Genomic DNA, 12,531 nt, shown 5'->3' with positions numbered 1-12,531 from the left:
GTGTGATTGATGGAAGAAGCCTCAGCGTCTGTATTGCAGGCAGCTTGTTTTCACAAGTCACACAGTGTTTATGGTGAAGATTTCCTGTGCCACGCGCCTGACAAATTACTTTGCCCTTTTAAATAGAGAAAGAATACATTTCACTTAGTACCTGCAAACTATGAACAACACTAATAAGAAGAGGACTTGATCTTACAAAGTGCTGTGGTTATTCAGCCCTGCAGATAGAAGAGATCCTTCAAGCGTGTGCTGTGGGCTTCAGGTTTTAGTTAGGCCATAGTGCCTGCTCATCACAAATCCATGGATCTTGGTGACAATTCATTTTAAAGTATGGTACAGTTCCCTCGGGAGATCCAGCATCAATACCTCCACGTTTGTATAGACTAGTGTCAGTTTGCTTAGTCACTGCACTCACACAAAACAGAAAGTCCAGTATCTGCAAGGAAAACGATTCTTATCCCCCTGAGGGTGCCCTACCACAGTCACTGTTAACAAGCGAGATTCCACCAGGGCTGAGAATAATGAGTCTGCTGTTTTGATGGTTGCCACCAAATAGTTCAGGACTGCCTTTGCACCTGCATCAGGACTGCCAGAAAACATCCAATGTGGGGCAGTGTCTATGATCTACCAATCGTGGACATGTAGTATCAGTTCGCTCCTTCTCACACCCTTTCCCTGACTGGAGGGGTTGAGGACGGCCCCTACCTGGGTCCCCATACCCTTCGGGAGGGAGTATTCTGGAGGGTAGATTTTGTCTAGTTAAGCCCACCAGCACTTTTGGATCACTGACTAATACTGCGCTTGAGCATTTTGGGCATCTCCCCGCTGCCCCAGTCCTGCCAGCCCATCTGTGCTAAGCACTTACAATCAAATGAGGGAAGCAGAGTAATGAGGATGTATTTAATAAACTTAAAATGTTCAGCAATACTAAGGCCATAAATGATAGAATCACAGAATATCTCCCTACTGAACACAAGTGCACATGTTCCTGTCTTTCACACTGCTACCTCCTGTGCTCTTCAAGATGCCTTTCTGAGCTTATCTGGTGCACCTTTAATGCTTATTTCTATTCAAGGTGGTTTGAATCCTACTAACCCTTAAAGCTGTCATCATGTAATTACAGAAACCCCAGCTGGATCAAACTATTTTTAATGAAGTCATCTGTTAGAAAAATGCATGCCAGCAGGTAAATTGCTGTTTTGGTAGATTTATTGTCAATTACCTTTACGCAGATGTTGGTTCAGGGCTGCAGCTGTGGAGCTATTGGTGACCCACATCCAATGCAAGAGGGTGTATTCACTGGCAGGGGGTGTCTGCATTCAAGACATGGTGCCATCTGAAGAAAAAGCTGCATCACATCATGTCATTAAGGTTATCAGGAGGTTTTCAGTGTTTTCCTGGTTAGAGTCTACAGCAGCAGTCACTAGAAACATAGCAACTGATAGCCACAGCTGCTGGTACTGATCCTTACAGATCAAAGGCTATTGAGAAAGTATGGAGACAACTGGAAAGAGTGACTTTACTGACAACTAAAACTAGGCCAGAAAGGCACTAAGTTAGTTTTCAGTAAAATTGAAAAGCTGCTCTCAATTGTAGGAGTTGAAATCCTCCTAATTATGAACCTAATCTAAAGAGGTGGTGAATATTCTCAGTCATCACTTGACTGAGAATCAACATCAACATTGCCCCAGAGAAGACATCTTTCTGACGATACAGGGGAAAAATTACACCACTGACTTGTTAGATCAGGTTATTATCTCTTGGGAAGACTTTAGAGGAGACAGTTACGGGCATTACTGTAAAAACTTGGTGCTCTTACATTTATGCCCACACCTGCCACTGTTTAAGGTTTCAGGCATGATGGATCTTCCACAACTATGACATTGTTGCGCTAAAAGGTAAGACAATTTGGCAGAAAATAAACCCCCTTGCGTTCCAGCTGGTCCTCAGATATTAGAGGGGCTGGGTGCAGCTGGGCTTAGATTCTGAGTGATGCCCAATTTACCACTATCAGTCCGGTCGCATTCAATATATTGAACAATCACGATTCCAGATGCACTAATAGTGCACTGCACCTTCAGTCTAATCGTGCTCATGAACTAACACGGCCACACTGAAGGATCTGGTCACGTTCAATGAGAGAATTATTACGATTAGCTACTTAAACAGTACAGTTTATCGAAGCAACAGATATAGGTTCTTATGGATTGCCGGTGATAAATACACTGTCTGCAAAAGCACGTGCAAATAATAGGGTATACAAACGCGTGACAAAGTTATGAATAACACAGCCAGGCTTTAAAGTATAAAAGTAAGAAGTAACTCTAGATAGAGATTCCTAATTTTCCCAGGGAAGCACTGGATACAGTGCAAGTCTTATCCAAAGGCATCCCTATGGGGGGGAAGAAAGGTCTAGCCCATCGACCGGTCCCAGGAGTCAAGGGTAATCTGCTGATGGAATCTTCCTCGACTCCTCCGTGACGATGTCTTCCCTAACATTCCCCACTCCTTGGGACATTTTTATACTATTTTTCACTTTCAAGGTGGAGCTTGAGTGACTCTAGTCATACATACCTTTATTGTTATTGGTGTAAAATCCTCTCGCTTCGCTTTTAAAGGTATATACCACAAGAAATTCAAAGAGCATGCTCAAAGAGGGGTGGTATCGCTTTGGAGGTGGGAAGCATTGGAGATGGAGGTGTGTTTTTGTATTAAAATGCATTATGATGAAGCAAAGTTCACACAAAGGACAGCATTTTGTCAAAAGATGACAGAGTGTTGGCTCAGGGTAGGAAGTATGCAGCTTATCAGTTTTAAGTACCACCTAGTTCCCATCTCTGCTGGTGTTGGGACAAAGCTTGGCCACAGAATCTCTACTCCGCTCCATCCTCCGTCAAGCAGCATTGCCACGGGAACCGCCGTAGAGTGAATTCCTGGCATACCACGTGCAGCTGCATCTTACCCTGAAAGCCCGTTTTTCCTTTATGTATGAACAATGCTACATTTTTAAATATAAGTTTAATTTCTGAATCAAATTCACTACTTATTCCACAGACATAAGAGTAGTTACTAACTAACTGCACTAGTTAGCACTGGAACGAGACGCATAAGCAGGTCCTGAAGATGCGGTGGTTGTTGTTGCAGGATGAAGAGGAATCTGAATTTTGTAATGTTTCCTGACACTGGCAAATAAAACACAATTTACTTTCCCATTCTTACCCTTACTAACATGTATGACATTTGAAGGAATCTAGGGTTCATTTTGCCCATCATTTAAGAATTACATCCAGTGCTAAAGGTACTGAACAAAATCACAGAATCATAAAATCCCAGACTGCTTTGGGTTGGAAGGGACCTTAGAGCCCTGCCAACCCCTGCCACAGGCAGGGACACCTTTCACTAGAGCAGGTTGCTCCAAGCCCCTGTGTCCAACCTGGCCTTGAACACCGCCAGGGATGGGCCAGCCACAGCTTCTCTGGGCTCTCTGTGCCAGTGTCCCACCATCCTCACAGGGAAGAACTTCTGCCTAAGAGCTCATCTCAATCTCCCCTCTGGCAGGTTAAAGCCATTCCCCCTTGTCCTGTCCCTGAAGGCCCTTGTCCAAAGCCCCTCTCTAGGTTTCTTATCGCCCCTTTAGGCTCTGGGAGCTGCTCTAAGGTCTCCCCGGAGCCTTCTCTTCTCCAGGCTGAAAACGGCCAGCTCTCTCAGCCTCAGATGGTTATCTCCTGGGCTGTGCGTAAAGGCCAATGATCCACAGAGGATGTGGATGAGAAATTAATTAAATATACTATACTTTCACGCACTGGTTTTCGCAGTCAAAGCAAAATGCAACAGCTTAAGAGCTTCATCTTGGAAGCAATCAAGACCGCTACCAGGTATGAAACAACTCATATGTCAGTAATAGTGTTTGAATGCATAAAATTAAGTGCAAGTAGAGCTGGTGCATCAAAACATGTTGGTGAATTTTCTAAGTTCCTTAATGAAATGTGCCCTCATAAAAATCGTCATGAAACGCAAACAAAAGTCTTGAGGCTCAAAGTTTCACATGAACACGTAAGAGAAGTTTTTACCTGAATTCAAAGCTCTTATTCAGACCTGATTTCATTTCTAGAAGAGTATTTGTGTCTACTTCATGTTTAGCCTTCCCTGGAAGAGGGATTCCAAGTGGCCAGCCGCCACTTTCTCCACAGTGCTCTTTAAAGAAGAAAAACAAAAAGGCAGACGATAATTTTTCTGAACAGAAGAATGCATTGAGAGATACGGTCTTTTCATGTGATTCCTGTCTTCGTTTGTTTCCCTTAAAAGAGAGAACACCCGATTCTTTAAAGTGTTATTTCTCATTGCATGATTTTCACATTGAAAAGGAGCACGGTCCTACCAACCATCCCAATTCCAACTTATTCTCCTGTTACAGAAATGTGAACAAAACTTGAGATGAGCACTGTTGCTTTCATTTCACTTTGACCTTCCTTGCTCAAGTCTGGTTCCCATGTGTTCCAGGGAAACAGCTTTAGCATCATACATCAATGCTACATGGTAGGAGTGAGTAACAGGGAAGTCTCTCCACCCTAATGGCACATTGGAGCCAGCCTCTTGTTTCATTGCAGCCATCTGAATAGATACAAGATGTCCTGCAAAGGGCTAAACCAAGACAGCCATTGCTTAAGCTTATCTCAGCTTCTGTATGCATTAAGAATATACCTATCAAACAGGTGCCAAACATGATTTCACATAATTTACATAGTCATTATCATGTCACACAATTCAAGAATGACAAATTGCATTTGGATACAATAAGATTTTACAATACACAAAGATGTGCTCCACATCTTGAGAACTGATACTCAGGGCCAGAACACATGTCTACACTGGAAGTATTTCGTTCTGCAACCAACCCTTTAATCCTCCAGACACATCTCTTACAGCAGTCATCAACGCAGACAGTACTGATTCAGCACAGAAGTTCCTTAGTCCGTGCTCTGTCTGGGACTGTGCTGAGATAATCACAGCGTTGCCTGCAGGTGCCCATCTCCTTGGCTGGGTTGCCCAAAACAGTGCTTAAGGGCTGTGGCAGTTCTCAGCCAAACTCTCTTGGGCTGCACACAGCGGCACGGGACACACAAGGTGGGTGGATCAGATCTTCACCTTATGCGAAGAGGCAGTGAGACTCTTTCCTCAAGGACCCGCCTGCTCTTGGCACCCCTGCACCAAAAGCACAGGACCTCGGTTCCGCCTCCTGAGAGCCCAGCCCTGGGGGGACACAATGGTCCTGCCGCCATCCCCAGCATGCCCAGCCCCTGCCCCAGCGTGGGCTCCATCCCTGCCTGCACTTACCCTGCTGGCTCAGGCCCCACTGCCCGTCCCCTCCTGGCACAGCCCAGCCCACCTCCCCCCACTGCATCCCTGCTGTACCCCCTGCCCACCGTGCTCCATCCCGCCCCACAGCCCTGACCCCCCCCCACTGCAGCCCTGCTCCCGACCCCCTGCCACCCGGCTCCATCCCAACCCACAGCCCTGCCCTTCCCTCTCAACCCGTGCCACAGCCCCGCTCACCCCGCTCCTGCCCGGCTCCTTCCGGCTCCATCCCGGCTCCATCCCGGCTCCATCCCGGCCTCTCCCCTCCACATCCCCCGCTCTCCCGCCCCCACACACGCCGCGCCCCGCCCCTTCCCGCCCTGCTCTCCGTGGCGCCGGCTCTGCCGTCTTCCCCCCGCGCCGGGCGGTGTCATGGCAGCGGTGCATGCGGAGGGGAAGCCGGAGGCGAAGGTTCCTGCCAAGAAACACCAAGGGCTGGAACTCACCCTCGTCTGCCCCGGGAGCAGGGTCAGGCCCCACATGTCTGCTCCTGCCAGCGCTGCCGAGCCCTGCAGTCACTGGATGGTGCCATCAGAGCGCTGCACACCCCGCAGCACGGGCTGGGCCATTGCTCTCGGCTCCAGCAGAGGCAGAACTGCGTCTGGAAGCTGCCAGCTACGAACAAGTGCTGAGAAGCGGCTGCAAAAGGGCTCTGCTGTGGGGCTGAAAGCCAAGGGTGGTGCAGGGGAAAGGAGAGACTGCAGAGCCTCAGCCCTTGGGCTTCTTTCAGAGGAGGTGGCAGTGGTGCCCTTGAGCCTGGCTGTTCTGCAGCCTGCCGTGCCCTGAACGCTCTCCACTGGCCTCTTCCGTGGGCACCAGCAGAGACAGGATGTTCCTGCACAAATGTCTGCCCCTGCTTCTGGGGCTGACTCACTGATGAGAGCACTTCTGCGTCCAAAAGCAGATCGTATTTTACAGTCATAGAGTCACAGACTGGTTTGGGGTGAAGGGACCTTGAAGCTCACCGAGTCCCAACCCCTGAGTGCCCAGTGGCCATGGGCACGATGCTGCCGCCATCACAAAGCCGTGGTGGTCGCTGTGGAGATGCCCATTGTGACGGCCCTCCCCCCCCGCCCCCCGGTGACCGTGGGCTATTTAAGGAGCGAGAGCCCTGCAGTAACCAGTGCAGAGGAGACCCCTCCGTCAGGAGGCTGCATCTCCCCTGGCTGCCCTGCGCATCCAGGTATGTGTTCTTTGACTTTTCAATCCTACTTTAGTGTTTGCTTGAAACACATTGTGGGTGCGTGCTCTAAAGGGAGGAGAAGCTGTCAGGAGACGTGCTGGTGCCATCCCAGCTGGAGGAGCAGGGGAGAGGTGAGGAGGCAGCCCTGGGCTTATTCATGTGGTTGGAGCTCAGCTCTGCCTGCAGAGGTGCTGGGGGTGAAGCAGGAGCCTTGTGTGTGCAGGAGCTGCTGGTGTGAGAGGTGCTGAGAAGGTGTGAGGGCAGGAGCAGCCCCTGGGCAGTGCAGCTGCTGGTGCTGTCACTGGGAGCTCAGCACAAGGGGACCTGCCTGGCTCCGGCAACGTGCATGGAAGCCCACCGGGCATTGTGCAAGGCAGGAGGTGTCCCTGGCAAAGCCCAGGCCAGCGCCGTGCATTGCGGGAGGCTCCAGTTTTCTGCTGGGCTCTGGCAATGCATTCTGGAAGGTGACAAAGGCCCTGGCAGGCGCAGGCACAGCCCAGAAGCCCACCGGGCATTGCAAAAGGTGGCAGGTCCTGGCAGGTTCTAGTGATCCCTGTGCCGGGCATTCCAGAAGGCACCATGTGAACTCTTGGGTTCCAGCAATGGAAGCCCTCCAGGCTATGTAGAAGGCAGCAGTGTCGCTCACGGACTAAGTTATGCCCACCAGGAATTCTGGCAGACAAGAGAGGAAATTGGGGCTCTGGCAAGGCTCTAGGAAGAGCATTGTCCATTGTGTAAGAAGGAGGAGGCCCTGGCAGGTACAGCTGATGCCTGCAATCACCTGCCAGGCATTCCAGAATGTGGGAAGGAGCTGGTGGGCTCTGGCTGCACCTGCAGTATCTGGACTGTGGCAATGCCCACAGGAGCCCCTGTGCTCCCAGCGCAACAGCACGAAGACAGAAAGCTGTTGCTGGGCCTCCCCTGCCCTTGGCAAGCACTGCCCCAGCCCCAGCAACACTCGGGAGCTGCACTTCCTCAGCCAAATAATGCTGCTTCCAGCTCTGTGCCCATACAAAGAGCTGAGCTCCAAGAGTGCAAACGTCCAGCCCCTGCTGCCACAGCAAAGGGGCCAGGACAGGATCGGTGTTTAAAGCCAGCCGGGAACTCAGCACCAGCAGCCGTTCGCTCAGCAAGTGGGAGTTTCAGAACGCAGCATTCTTTATTGCAGCGCTGGGTGCACACGTGAATAGCTTTGCAAAGGTGAGTGCACACAACACTTGCCGACAGGAGCTGTATATTTAGCATACTCATGCATATTTATAGCTTTTCCTCGGAACTAATTATAATATTTGTATCCTAATTACGCATGCACTTTCTTGCTGAGTGGGGTCTCTGGTGGTTGCTGATAGTCTTCCTCACTGTGTTTACTGAATGGCCTCAGTGCTTGCGCATGCTTGCAAGGTCCTAGTGCTGAGTTAGCAGCTGGTATGTCCTTGCTTCTGTTCTGTTCCAGTCTTGCTCCACACTGGGCACCACTCTGCTACCTTGAAGCCTGGCATCCTTGGTGTTATTTACTGTCTCCTTAGTTGTTGTTAGTCCCATGATGTTGCTTCCCCCATCAGCCGAACATTCCTTTCTCTCTACGTATTAGTAAGTCTCATTTTATACCCTTTACCCGTGTTTGATTCTAATACGCTATCATGACCAGCAACTACAAAATTGAATCATGATACATGCAAGGATAGAGACACAAATTATTACTATAATGACCACAAACAAGTTTTCTAAGAATATGCAATTTGGTAGCCAAGAAGTAAGTCCATGCTATAATTCTTCAAATCCCCAGGTAGTATCTTTAGCAGCTGGCTATAATACTTTAGTTTGCTTCCAGATTTCTGCCAGATCTGTGGATATTCTGCCCCTCTGGTCTGTGTATGTGCCAAGAGCCATATGGTTCTGCAGTGTTACCTGGGGTAGGCTGGATACCTCAATCTGTAATGCCTGTATAGCACCTGGGAGTACAACACCCAAAGTACATTTTCCAGTCCATCCTGGGGGAAGGGGCCTTTCTAGCAGTATTATTACGCAATCAATACCACCCTTTCCCTTCTGGAGCATTCCAATAGCCAGTTTGGGGTCCGTTAATCGGGAGTTGCATTGTCCAGATACACTCTGGGTTATGTCCTACCACGATATTACCAGAGCTAAGAGTTTTACCCAGTGCCAGCAGGTGTTGCCTGAGATCCTGTTTTCCCTGCAAAGACATATCACCGGGAACAAACGGCAGTTTGTAAGGCCGCCCATGCATTGGTTCATATGGACTCACATGATTTTTTCCCAGCTGTATTTGTATCCTCAACAGAGCAATTGGTAGGGCTTGTAACCAAGTTAAACAAGTTTCTTGACATATTTTGCTCAATTGTAACTTGAGTGTCTGATTCATACGTTCCACTTTCCCACTAGCCTGAGGTCTATATAGGGTATGCAGATCCCACCTGATTCCCAAACACTTTCCCACCTTCCTAACTACTTCTGCAACAAAATGCGGACCTCTGTCCAAGGACAAGCCTGCTGGTACACCATATGGGGGCACTATCTGATTCAGAATGTGTTTTACTACTTCACAAGCCATATTGGGGTGACAAGGGAAAGCCTCCGGACAACCAGAAAATGTATTTATTAGTACCTACATATGCATATATATATATATATATATATATATATACACCTGAGCCTGTTATGCTGTGGCAATTCTGTAAAGTCCACTTGCCAATAGTCTCCTGGACAATTGCCTTTGTTGTTCCAGATGGGGGTCTCTTAGCATGGTAAACAAGGTTCACACTTCTTTATAACACTTTTATGATTCCAGCCATTTGCATACTCAGAACTTGGAGCTTTAAAGCCTCAGTCACTGGTTCTGTTCCCTCATGAGTTGCCTGGTGGTTTTCTTCTCCTAAGAGGCTGGGCAATTATTACTTGCCTGTTTGGTGTAACCCACCATCCTTCATCATGCTTCTTGGCTCCTAATAGACTAGGTAATTTCCCATCCTCTGTTTGATAACTTGGAACTTCCTTATCCAAGCACTGATACTTATGAGGCAATATTAATGAAAGGTCCCCACCCACAGCTTCTTCAGCTGCTTTGTCAGCAACGTGATCACCAGTATTCACTGGAGTGTTATCAAACTGATGTGCCTTAAAAGCAAATGTTGACTTTCTGACAATTCCAGAAGTCTCAGTAGCACCATCAGCTCAGCTTTCTGTGCTGATGTGTTGGGGGGGATGCAGGGCTTTAGCCTCTATTATGTTTGGTTACCACAGCGTATCCTGCTTTCCAGTTTCCATTTTCATAAAGCTGCTCCCATCCACAAACAGTTTGTAGTCCACATCCTTCAGGGATGTATCTTGCAGGTCAGTACGACTGGAATACACCTGCTCAATAGTCTGTAAACAGTTGTGAGTCAGCTCTCCTGCTTCTGGATCGGTTGTCAAAACCACTGCTGGATTCAAAAGGTCAGTTACTTTCAATTCTACGTCCTCTTGTTCTAAAAGCACAGCCTGATATTTTAGCAGCCTGCTTGGGGAAAGCCAATGAGTGCTTTTCTGTTCCAGAATGGTTGTTACCATGTGAAATACAAATACAGTCCATTCTTGTGCCAAAGTATTTGACAAATTTTTCTGTTAGAGGCTCTAGTCCTTTCCTTGCTTCCAGTTTTCTAGGGTATTGTTTCTGTCTTACCAGTCTGATGTTTGGTTTCAGATGAATAGTTCCTGCTTCTGGATTTCGTGATCATCTCAGTGCTGCAGCAGCCCAAACTTGTGGGGTGTATCCTCCACTTCCTCTGGTATATCCAGCTCAGTAGCTGCTTTCTGTAACATAAAAACTCGAGCCTCCACAGCCTTTTCATCAGGAATATGTGTCTGAATTTTCTTTCTTTAAACCTAATTTATGCATGTCATTTACTCAGTCTCTCTCTATTCAGTAACAGCTCCCAGGAGCACCCGGGCACTCCCCAGGACCCCCGACCTGCTCGAGGAGGTAGATCATGGCCGACACTTCCTGCACCCTCCGGTTGATCTGCTCGGGGCTGTCTGAGCCCTCGGCCTTGTCGGCTGTCTCGCGGTACAGGGCCATCTGCCACCGTACGGTGACCACGGGGATGTGCTGGGGACAGGGGGACATGAGGACCATGGGGACATGGTGGGGCACATGGGGACACAGGCATCACAATGACCATGGGGACCACAGGGATGGCTGATTCTGGAACACCCCATGTTCAAGTGTGCGAGGCCATGGAACCCCACGGAACCCGCCATGGGAGGCACCAGGAGATGACAACTGCCCCATGGAACACAAGCTACCAGTGGAAGAGGCAACAGCAGCTCCCCTGGTGGTTCCTGTCTTGGTGTCTTGGTGCCACTGATGCCTGTGGACACACAAGCGTGGAACAAGGTGGGTGGCGATCGCGTTCTTTGGGTGTTTTAGGATTTCCCAAGAACACCTCAAGTGACTTCACCAGAGTCACTGCTTTGGACTCGGTGTGCAAGTTCCGCTGGCTGAGCCAGCAGCCGAATGCTCTGGCTGCCTTAAATCCTGGGATCTCCGTTCATTTCTTGTGGGGAGAACAAGGGCCTGTGGGGACGGGACAAGGGGGAACAGCTTTAACCTGTCAGAGAGGGGAGATGAGATGAGATCTCAGGCAGAAGTTCTTCCCTGTGAGGGTGGTGGGACACTGGTACAGGGTGCCCAGAGAAGCTGTGGCTGTCCCATCCCTGCCAGTGTTCAAGGCCAGGTTGGACACAGGGGCTTGGAGCAACCTGCTCTAGTGGAAGGTGTCCCTGCCTGTGGCAGGGGTTGGAACTGGATGAGCTTTAAGGTCCCTTCCAATCAGGTACATAAATATTTAGTGCCTCTACAACTGAAGTGTTCCGGGGAGATCAGGTTTTGATAAAAGCTCCTGGTGTGCTGAATGCACAGTGGGTTTGTGTGATTTCTGAAAAGCGATTAGAGCTCAGCTGAAGCAGTGACCCCTGGTGTCACAGAGCAGAGTGTGTGTTTCCTTCCTGTCAGGGGTGGATTTCTTGGGGGAAGAAGTCCCAGCTATTTCTGGAGTCCCCAGCTGTGCAGGTCCTAGCAGGGCACTGCAGATACAGTTGAAAACTGCCTGCCTGTTTCCTTGGTACATAGTTGAGTTGATTTGGAAATAAATCTGACTATACAGATCTAACACCAAAAGGAATTGTTCATCTCCATGTGCAGTAGACACACAGATCACTTGCTGTGTCACGTGCACTTGTCAATTATTGAGGAAACTATCCATGGGCTGGGAAAGGAGGGAATTTTTAGTTCATTGTTGTTCTTCCTGATAAAACCTGTTGGGCTTTAGCATCTTGTTCCATATTTTCCATGGTAATTGGAATGTATTTTTGTTATTAAAAGTAGTAGTTCATTCCCTACTCCCCTGTGTTCTAGGAGAAACAGCAACAAGGGTCTCCCTCAATCCATCTTTCTCACAGAGTGGTGTGGTCACCTCTTGCCTCTGTGCCTACAAACAGAGTAGTGCTGAATTCCAGTGACAAATTGAGGGACATTTTTGGTTGGTTTACTCAGTTGTTAAGAGTTTGTTAAATGTGTTTAAGTACCATTATCTGTACGAGGAGGTTTCTGCAATAACGTAACTTGTCCAGCTGATTTCCATGCTCTAATGTGTAGCAGAATGTTTAACAACAAACAGAATAGAATAGAAAATAGTGAAATTATGGTAGGATCTAAAATTTGACTTAAAGTCTCTGTTGCTGTTGGTGACCATCCAAACAAGGTATCCCACCAGGGATGTTCTCATGGTCAGCGTGTGGACTTGCTTCTGACAGGTTAATGGTTGGATTCGATGTTCTCAAGGGTCTTTTCCAAATTAAATGATTCTGTGATTCTAAGAGAAGTTGATTTTTAGCCTTAACTCTGTCTCTCAGCAGAGAAATGACACTGCAGGAAGGCAGTGTGTCTCCCAGCTGACTGAGGGAGGGAACATCAGTGCTTGCTTCAGGCTGTTTCA

This window comes from Strigops habroptila, chromosome 15 (genome assembly GCF_004027225.2).
Source record: "Strigops habroptila isolate Jane chromosome 15, bStrHab1.2.pri, whole genome shotgun sequence".
NCBI lineage: Eukaryota > Metazoa > Chordata > Aves > Psittaciformes > Psittacidae > Strigops > Strigops habroptila.
Note: the sequence above shows the minus strand (reverse complement) of the source record.